Source organism: Betta splendens, chromosome 6 (genome assembly GCF_900634795.4).
Source record: "Betta splendens chromosome 6, fBetSpl5.4, whole genome shotgun sequence".
Classification (NCBI taxonomy): Eukaryota; Metazoa; Chordata; class Actinopteri; order Anabantiformes; family Osphronemidae; genus Betta; species Betta splendens.
The window spans coordinates 11,015,242-11,025,482 of record NC_040886.2 but is presented as its reverse complement, the minus strand read 5'-3'; the positions used below and the strand labels follow the sequence as shown (position 1 = coordinate 11,025,482).

At 48.7% G+C, this 10,241-nt stretch overlaps 1 long non-coding RNA gene across 2 annotated transcripts; it reads left to right on the top strand.

The window, feature by feature from the left end:
• The first annotated feature begins 270 nt into the window (after positions 1-270).
• Positions 271-8,584, top strand: LOC129604197 (uncharacterized). 2 transcript variants are annotated; one of them, XR_008694886.1, is made up of 3 exons: positions 271-354; positions 2,914-3,013; positions 8,092-8,584. It is a non-coding gene; the product is annotated as an uncharacterized LOC129604197 (long non-coding RNA). The 2 variants fall into 2 exon arrangements; XR_008694885.1 differs by lacking the exon at positions 8,092-8,584 and adding an exon at positions 3,085-3,326.
• The last annotated feature ends 1,657 nt before the right edge of the window (positions 8,585-10,241 follow it).

Genomic DNA, 10,241 nt, shown 5'->3' with positions numbered 1-10,241 from the left:
GGTCGTAGGCCCGGTCCTCGCTGAGCATTATGACTCATAGCAGGCGTAGAGGAGCTCTCCAAGTCTAATCCACAGGAGATAATTTGGTATTCATGTTTTACAAATGTGCTCGAGAAAAATCCCTAAATCTTCCTGGCAAGTGCAGTCGAGAAAGTGGCGCGGGCATGTCATCCGCCATGAAAAGGCAGCAGGATGCTTGAGTAAAACGGAGCTTTGTCTCTTTAATTCACCCTGAAAGACACTGCCATCATCAGCTTTCTTTGTTGCCGACTTTGTCTTTCCGGCATTTTACTCCTTCCTCAAAGGTAAACAGAGGCTCGACTCGGGGAGGCGCACGCACCTTCCCTCCAACAGGTAATAAATTTGCGTGTCGGGCCTGCGCGTCACAGATTAAACATGCTTTGTTTAGGGTGATTTATGAGGGCGATGTCGTGCCGGGCGCGCTCGGCCGTGAGGAGCCGAGGGTTCTGACGGCGGCGAGGGGGTAGCAGGTGGGGCGGTGGGTTGGCGAGTGTCAGATTTGTCTTACAGGAAGACTGATCTGTAGCTGCTCGGAGGGTGCCCACTGCAACGCACACCTGTGCCATTAATCACACGCAGCCCCCGAGTACAGTGCGCTTTGTCTTCCCCCCTCTCGCACGCCGGCGCTGCGAGCTGTCACCACCCGGAGAAAAGCTTACTTCAGGACAAGTGGGAAGAAGTGGGAGAAAGTGCAGGAGCCGCCCATTGCTCGCAAGTTGCTTTGCAGTGTTTCGACGGGTAAAACATGAAGGCAGCATAAGCCCTCAGATCATGTCTCTGTCCAGACAGCGCCTGACTATGATGTCTGCACTGCTCTTGCGTCCTTCCTCGTTCAGACAAGGTCACCTGGATATACAGGATTAAGATCATTCGCTCTCCGTGCACAGGAACAGCTGATTCAGCATGCAGCCCGGCTAAAAGCACGCTGACTTCTAATCCAAATACAGCTGATGCCCCACCTTCCACTCCTCTCACACTGGCTGCCTCCGTCCTCACTCAGCAGGAATATTAGATTGAGCATCTTTGTTTAAGACGTAGACGTTTGGGATCCAAACGTTAGGAGGTGTTTTTAATCACATTATTGACGTTACACGTGCCAAGTTTAGGTGCATTTTTCCCAAAACATTAAGTTTGCTTTAGAGAATTTTAAAGGATACCTGTAACTTCTCCACAGTCGTTCTCACAGTTTGACGTCTTACAGCAAAGGTTTATTATTTTTCTCTGGCACAACAACTCTCTTGTGTAATTTATTGAAGCGTCTTCATGGGCATGATAGGAATAACAGGCAATGCTGTGCAGGGAGAGAGGAAGGGCAAATAGGCCTAGGCAGAAAAGGCAAAAGGCCCAATGTGCATTAGCTGGGGAGACTCAGGTGTCTGAGTGTTCATGCAAGTCACTGTACGCCAGACTGGTTCTGCCTGTTACCTCTCCAAAGACATGCTACCTGTTTCCTCCACGTATCTCTGCCCTCTGAATCTGTGGAGCCCCGCGTTAAAACCTACATTTTCCCTACACAGAAACATGGGCTAAACCTCGCCCTGTACCCCAGGCATCCCATAAACAGTCGGCTTCTCAGCGCGACCCGCGGTGGTCGGGAAAAAGGAATAACGATCTGTCAAAACGCGACCCGGGTCCACAAAGCATGCTTTCAGTGCGGCGGGCCAGATATGCCAAGTGTATAATTGCATGCAGTGTTTAACATTTATTACATTCAGCGCACCATTGCGGTTTGTTTGTCATAGCATGCCGGGCAAATATTTGCAGCGCTGTATCAAATTCTGCTCCCAAATTAAGGATATCAGAGAGGCCAAATAGGGTCGCGTGTGAAATAACAGAGTTGTTAGGACATCCGCTGTTCTATACACAGATTGCCCTATCGCACCAGCGCTTCAAGTGTTTACACACAGCGCTTTGCCGCCTGCAGGCTTATATATCACACTGTGCCTTATTAAGAGCTTTAACAAAATCTGGCTTTCAGTAGCCCCCCCCCCCCCCCCCCCCCCCCCCCCCCCCCCCCCCCCCTCAGTCTCCCCCCTCAGGGCTGCAGACTTCAGGCCCTCTGTTTGTACCCAGCGCTGACTAAATGCCCCGTCCCCCTGATCAGACCCAGCTAATATGCACCAGTTAGACAGATAAAAGGCAGAGGAGGATATTAAGGCCGCGTCGCGTGATCTCCGAGCAGAATTGATCCAATGTGATGTTGTTCTCCCTAAGCTGTGTGAAAAATCAGACGCGCTGCGCTTTGTTGGATGTTATGGCTCCATACGACTCGGTTTGATTTGTCATAGCATTCGGAACTGTCTTTATGCTAAAGTAAATGGCGAAGAGCCGAGCGCTGACCCGTAAAACAATATCCAGCTGCACGTTGACCCCTCACTGTAACCGCTGCAAGCTACAGCATGATGTATTCTGGGTGTAGCCTGGCTCTGCCTTCAGTCACCAAAATAGAGGAGTCCATTTTATTATAGCATGCTGGGATTTCCCCTCCGTTTCCTGGCGCTCTTGACCTCCCACCCTCCATTGTGTGCGCACAGAGAGGGTCCGGGGGCCGGAGCGGGCCGAGCCGCTCCGCCGGGCTGACGGATCGGCCCGTCGTGCCCTCCGCTGCTCCGTCTGCACTGCGGCTCCATTGTTCTGCCCTCTCAGGCCGTGCTGCGGGGCGACTCCTCACCATTGTGTCTGACAGACCTGCAACCTGAAACCATGGCAGCAGGCGCCTGCCTCCGTTCCCTGTGGAGCAGTGCAGCGCGAACGTGCGCGAGCGCGTGCGCGCGCCTGATGTTTCGACACGACTTAGGCACCGGATTCGAAAACATTTGTCATAACTTAAAAAGCACATTTAAACTTTTGTTTTCAGAAAAGGGTTGATTAATTCTTGTGTTTCCTGCACAGTGTTCATATTGTAGAGGGAAAACTATCCAGGCACCACAGGCACAAGCCCTATACGACACTGCAGTGGGATCTGTACCTACAAAGGCTCTGTGCTTCTACCGTGAGTATACACTCAGAGTCACATCTTTACTGCAACAAGAGGAAGACTGACATCTTATCTCACCTCCACAGAGAAATGGAAAAAGTGAGCCTGAGGAAGCCTATAGTGCAGACACAACACAACATCCTATACACATCAAAGCAAGCCCCAACCCGGCTGAGCATGCCGTTGAGTGTCACTGAGGAATAGTCCTCTTTTTATGTAACACACAGATGATTAAAGAGTTCAACACAGCAAGCAGACTAATGACTCCACTGGGTTGCAGGGGAACTCAGGAGAGAAGAAGGCAGGGCCTCTGGAGAATACGCGCTGAAACGGGGATAGGTTCTAAAATATACAAATTTATTCATCAGAAAGCAGTCTTTTTATGTTATCAGTGTGTGCGTCTGTGAGTGCGCGCAGGTGGCACAGTGAATGTGAGGGAGGCGGCGGCGGGTGGGGGGGGGGGGGGGTGGTGGCGAGAGATGAGAGAGAGGAAGATACAGCAAGTCTGATAGCATCAGGCTTCAGCGAGCGAAACAAACATCAAGTGAATGGCAAACACCAAACAACAGCCGTGATGTTAGCTCCCATCTCTGACGCTTTAAGCTAGCAGAAGGCAAATGTTAAGTATCATTAATAAGTCATCTTTCAACATGTAACAGATCTAAATGAACACGTCTTTTTTGCTTTTTTGTGCAAAGGTTTATCAGACACACGCAGAACACACACACACACACACACACACACACACACACACACACACACACACACACACACACACCACACACACATATATATATATATATATATATATATATATATATATATATATATATATATATATGCAGAGCTCAGAGACTGGCTAAATGGACACTACAGAGTCACTCAGTCCCTTGTGAGAATCAGCAAAGTGATGAATACTCGTGGCGTCTGTGAGACAAAGTGCAGGAATTATTCAGAAATGTCAGTTACTTAAGGAGGAGGGATTAATGACCACAATCTAGTGGCGGGGGGTACTCATATGAGATTAAAGCAAAAAGCAATTCGCAGACAAAGAAAGTGCCGCATTTGACCCTGTAATCAGGTGCACGTGCTCCTGTCAGCAGCCGCTCCGCTCCGGCTGAAACACATAAAGTCTTTCTGGCAAGATTGTGTCAACGGCTCCAAACGTGACAAACTCCTCACACAATGTTTCTGACACTGTAGAATATATAGTATCAAATTTAATGTTATTTGCTGATTCTACTGACACATTTGTGTCCTTGTATTGGTCCTTAACTCTTGACTTCTCCATAGTTTGAGGTTAAAATTGGGTGGATAGTTTCCACCCACGCTCCAGAGACCTGTCAGTCCAGTTCATATCTGATGTTTGGCTTCAAACCGTAGCAAGAGTTTATTAAGAGCGGTGAACTCATCACCTCCTTGTGTAGGATTAATATAAACGCGTATGGAGCAGAACTGAATGTGAGCCATAATTAGAGTGAGACACTATGAAATATCCTTTTTTTACCACAGCCTATAATAAGAGAGTTCCCATCGTTCTTTTGAATAGTTTCTTTGTTGTTGCCACTGATGGTTCTTTCATTTTCATCATGTTGCCGTTTGGATAAAGACTCTTTTTTTCCTGAATAACAAGCGCGTAACTCTGGGGGGATTCCGCTCTCTCTCTCTCTCTCTCCCATGTTGACATAACTGGGAGGCTGGCTCGAACCATTGTGTTCTTAGAGGAAATATTCTCTGTCCACAGATTGAGGTGCGACAAGAGGGATCAGCCTTTACCACAGCTTATATGATTCACCTGTATCAGATCAGCGGCATTGAAAGTTGTCTTTATTCTGTAGCAAATTCCACAGTAGAACAAACGTGTAGCCTACTGTAGCAATAACTCTGATTCACAGTAGTAGTTGTTATCTGGCATGACCAAAAAAAGCACATAGGAAATTGAAGATGAAGCTTCTAAAGCAACTCTTTTTATTTAAGTGCATTAGCAATTTAATTCCATCAGATTCCATTCAAATCTGCTTCAATTCAATCTAGGGTTTGTTTAATTTGAGTTTTTATATCCACAAGAGCTTTGCTGCCTCTTTCGTCGGTTCAAGGCCTCTTTTAGAAATAGAACATAATACCCAGGACATCATTTTAGAGGAAGCTCTCCTCATCCCTGGATATGGCATTGAATGGTAAATGCAGAACCACTAAAATGGTTACTCCTCATGGGTGCGATCCAGCAGGGATGACAACATAAACAATGGTGCAGATAGTTGTTGAAGCCAGCTGCGCTGTGCTATTGTTAGGATTAGCATGGTAATCTCAGGGCTGGAAAAGCTCACTGTGAAGACACCTGATCAGCCGGGTGAATAAGTATTTGTTCCTCTTTCGTATTGCACAAAAAACACCATCCCTCTGTCTTTGCGTCGCCGTAGATTCTCTCAAGGACTGTCGTTATTGTCCCACTTCTGTGTTTCCTTCCCAATTCCCTGTTGAAATCCCATTCCCAATAATGTCCGTTAAATGTGGTTTAATTTAAATGTTCGGGGACGGACGTCATTGTGGACGCTTCCATTACCGTGGGTTAAAATTAGAGAACACAGGATGAGAACAGTATGTGCGAGGCAGAAATTATGAGACAGACACAATGTGGAGGAGTAACGAGGCAAAGAAAGGGAGGAAGAGAAATATAAAAGAAAGGAAAAGAGAGCAAAGCGCAGTGTTCGCCTGGATGGGCAGAAGGCCTGCAGAGCTTGGCAGGAGTCCTGCTTCTGACAGCAGCTGCGGCCTCAGTTTTATATCTTAAGGTGGTGCCTTGACTCCAGCTCTCATGTTTTCAATCAGAGGGGACCATAAATTATTGTCAGCGGTAATCACAGCTGTCCACCGTGGGCCCGCTGAGGGGTCCCAGCCTGTCCGGGTGCATCACGTCACGCCGGACGGTGCCACCGCTGATACGGCCGAGGAGCGGGACGCCAAAGTTAGGAGGTGCTGCTGCTCGTCAGGCGTCTCGGAGCGAAGGAAAGCGATCTGTTGATGAGCCAGTTCAAGCTAAAGATGGATCTTCCTCCTCGTTCCCCTTTAATTCTCAGACTGCACATCGGGGATCATTAGCTGTTGCATTCTTTTATGATGTGGTTTCATTTCATTCTTCCTCCGTTAGATTGTCACTAAACGCTGGCACAGGTCTCCTCCCTAAAGTCATGAAACAGACAAAGTGGGTTTCCCCTCTTTTTTTACGTTCCCTCCGCAGATTTCATCCGGCTCCTTTGGCGAGCTGCCCGGGTAATCGTGGCACGGCCCGTGTTTTTCGCGACAGCGCTGTTATTTTGCTGTGAAAACTCTCAGCGTGGGGTGGCACACCCACCTCTGGCAAGACACTGCTGTCAGAGCCGATCAGCAGCGAGCAGCCTTCTCTTTCAATTAGCCGTGTCGGTCTAAGAACGGGGCCGGGAGCGCCCTGCAACGCAGCCACACGGGCACCCGGCGAAGGAACAGCGAGGAGAGCAGGTGGGAGGAGAGGGGAGAGCTGGAGACGTAAGCCCCAAAACTCCAGACGGGGACTGAAATACCCTCCACTGCTGTGCGCTAAGTCCCTCTGTAGCAGAAAGGGCCCTGCCATGGCACGTCACGGTAAACACAAGCAGGCTCCATGGAAACATGGCCATTTGGCACAAACGCATTGGATGAGATATGGCACCAACGAGGCAGATAATTCCCTGAATAACTATATCTTCCCCCTCATGTGCTATCACAGTGCTAAAGAGTGCATGTGGTGAAACAGCCGGGTCACATGTTACCCATGGAGTTACTTAAGAGGCAACACAACCACAATTTATATGGCACTAATCAGGACACAAATTAGAGGCTGTGCGAGGAGCTCATGAGCGCGGTGGAAGCGGCATGAGGAGGAGGAGGAGGAGGAGGAGCGCTGGGACCGAGGCGAGGAAGGGTGCAGCCGTGCCCCTAGGTTGTTTATTACAAATGCCGCGTTCAGGTGGGAGTTGCGGAGTTGCACCCTAGCCAGTGGAAAGAGCCCGGGGTGGAGGATGGGCAGCTGCAGCACAAGAGATCTTCAATAAATAACCTGCCATGAGCAAAATGCCGTATCAATAACCTCTAGTCTGCAGACATTCGAGCTTGTTGCTGTTGAAAAGCAACGCGGTGTCCCGCAGCTACAAAACCAGTGATTCCACCAGCGGAGAAATCAGCCGTGTCCCCGACGATGACCGTAAACAAGAGGTTCAAGCGCTCTGCGCTCCACGCCCGCTGGAAACCCAGAGGAAGAGGTCGATTCGGTGTAAACGCCAACTGTCAGAGTAAAGCATAGTGTTATGATTATCAGCCAGCAGGGTCATATCTGCATGCTCTTTTCTCATTATGGGATGGACCCACTTTCATGTGATGCCAAACTCTTAAATTCAGTTCCTCTCGCACGTCTCTGCGTCCATATGCATCCTGTTCAATCCATATGCAACTTGACTCTGTTGTCTTTGTTCCTCTGCCATTCGCGAAATATCAGTCAAACATTTGGTGCAAACGTTTGTATTTATCCTTTTATTGCCTCCGTGCAGCCGTAACGTAGATAGACACGACTAAAGAAAACAAAGAGGCGAGTATATGATGTTTCATTAAGAAGGTGGAAGGGTACGACTTCAAGTGAGGAGGGAAGGACAACATCCTCTCGCCTTTCGCGCCGACGTGTGGGACGGGGGCCCCTTCGGTGAGCGCCGTTGTCAGCCGAGACAAACTGCAGCTCCTGGGAGTGCCCCAGATCTGACAGAAGCCTCCCCCCTCCATCAGTCACGTCATCGGAGTCAGTCAAGGAGTGTGCGCCCTGCTCGCGGTCATTCTAACCAGGAGACACAAGCTGTTCCTCTCCAGGTGCTCATTAATGCACTTGTCCTTGATACCACCACCATACAACAACACAAAGGCAAACACGTGCCTGCCGTGTTCTAATTACACGCGTGCGCACACACACACACACACACACACACACACACACACACACACGGATGTGCATCATGCATTTCACTAAGTGACTTGTAAATGTCAAACAGCACTCCTTTACTTCCCTCTCCTGCTGTTGCTGTTCTTGTCTTTAGGTTTTGGAGAGGCGGGGGTGTGCGAGGTGGGAGGTACACGCTCAAAAGGGCCACGGCAAACCTGAACGTGACGGAGGAGTGGAGGATGGCTGATAGAAGACGCACCCGAGTGAAAAGCTGGGCCGGAGAAATTCATCAAGCTCTTTAGCAATTAGCATATGGGCCTAATTATCATATGAAACCCATCCTCCATGACTTCTTATGCTTCTACATTATCACCTATACCACTGAAAAATGGGGAGCATGAATGACCCCAGTATTGTGTTATACCTCTCCTCTCCCAAGGCCTGCTTGAGTTACTACCATAACTCCAATGTTCCTTTTTCCATTATGCAGTTAAGCCAGACAGTTAATTATCCAGGAGCAGGGAGGCCGGGTCTCTTTGCTGGCTGCGATAACGATATGCTTTGCTGGGCAGAGAATGAACAGGGCCGTTCCACGGGGAGCTGTGCTGATGTCAGGCAATCGTTCAAAAAAAAAAAAAAGGGACCCAGGCAATTAGATGCACCAGTGCTACCAGGGATGACTAGTGTTATTGAGGATACTGGCTAGCTTCTCTAATGGGGGTATTTAGGGCAATTATGATAAAGATGTCAGGGCGACCTCCCTGCAACCGCTGCGTTTACAAGAGATGCCTCTAAGTCCGAGATCACAGAGCAGAAACAAGGAGTGACTAAAGATGTGTCCGGTCCCGGGTGGAAGTCTCGCCACCAGCAGAACTGCACTTAAGACTTGTCTCATGTGGAAAATACTGTCAGGAGGTGCTAAATGGGATAATCTGCCCTCAGAGTTAGGATTTTTTTGGTATCTATTATGACAGTCTCAAGAAAATACACACTCCGGTGCTCAATTAAGAGTAATTTGTTTCCATTTAGCCTTGTATATATTGAGACTACGTGGCCCAGGGAGAGCTGGGACCACTGCTGGCGTTTAATGGACAGCTGACCATCTGTAAGGTAGCGGGGACCCACAAAGGCGCCTTTCATGTAGCTACTACTGTACCGGCGTCCCAATTGTTTCCATACACGCGTTTCCTTAAATCCCCACCGTTCCACCGCCCCCACGTCCAAGTCGCAGCCGAGGGACACGGCGGCCGCGAGCTAGCGGTCGCTGCGCGCACACACACCTAGCACAGCGTAGCTAGCATATGCCATCCACATGGCTGGCACCACACTAAACGCACACCGGCTAATGTTTGAAGTGGGTTCAAAGGAGCAGAGGGAAAAGTGCAACGTGGAGGCAGCGCGTATCCTCTTTCCTCCTTGAAAACAGCTGGCCGTGCTCTTGCGAAGCGCCGGGTACATTTCCACGATTGTATTTCTAGCATGACCGCGGATAAGGCGCCGCGATTTCCCCCCTTTCTCTGTAACAACCTCGCTGGATAGATATTAGACAGCGATCCTTCTAACCGGATGAAGGAAAGCTCTTCACTGTAGCACATTCCCGGAGTAAGTGTTTCTCTCTGTTGTAGTTGGTGGAACAGAGCCACGCACCATTCGGGAGATGAAATATGAAGTTTAATGCCATAAAGGCCTTGAAGAGCACTGAGCCTCTCGTTGTAGCGCTGTAATGAAGGAGAGGTGCTCGAGGAGACGGGCGTCGTGAGTGACAAGTGCTGGCCACTGATCTAACTTTGCAGGTCACAACTTCAATCTGTTGGATGCTTCGTTTCAACAGTGAAACAAAATAAGGTGGTAAAAATGAAGGGATTTTGTTTGTAACTGTCAACTTGCTGCGAAAGACCCATTTAGCATTTAGTCTGAAAAAATAACCCAAAAAATAATTGATCGGATCTAGACTTTTAAAAACAAAAGACTAATGTTGTGAGGCATTATCATTATTATCATCATCAGGAAAAAAATTCTTCTACTTGTTTACAGATTTTTACCATTTGCTTCCATTAGGCGCTCCAGCTTAAGCAAATAGGCACCAGGGCCTCTCCATCCTCACTAATCAATCAGGCCCAGTTTGCCCTTCTGGAGCAGAAAGCCCCCATCCTGCCCAGCCATCAGTCATACCCCACCTCTTGTTGTCCTCTTGCCTATTTTCACACCATCTCTTTCAGTTCACATCTAACACAATGACTTATTATGTTTTCCAACTTGATTCCCCTTGATGTTTTGTTCTCTCGCTGCCTTTGAGTTACTGTG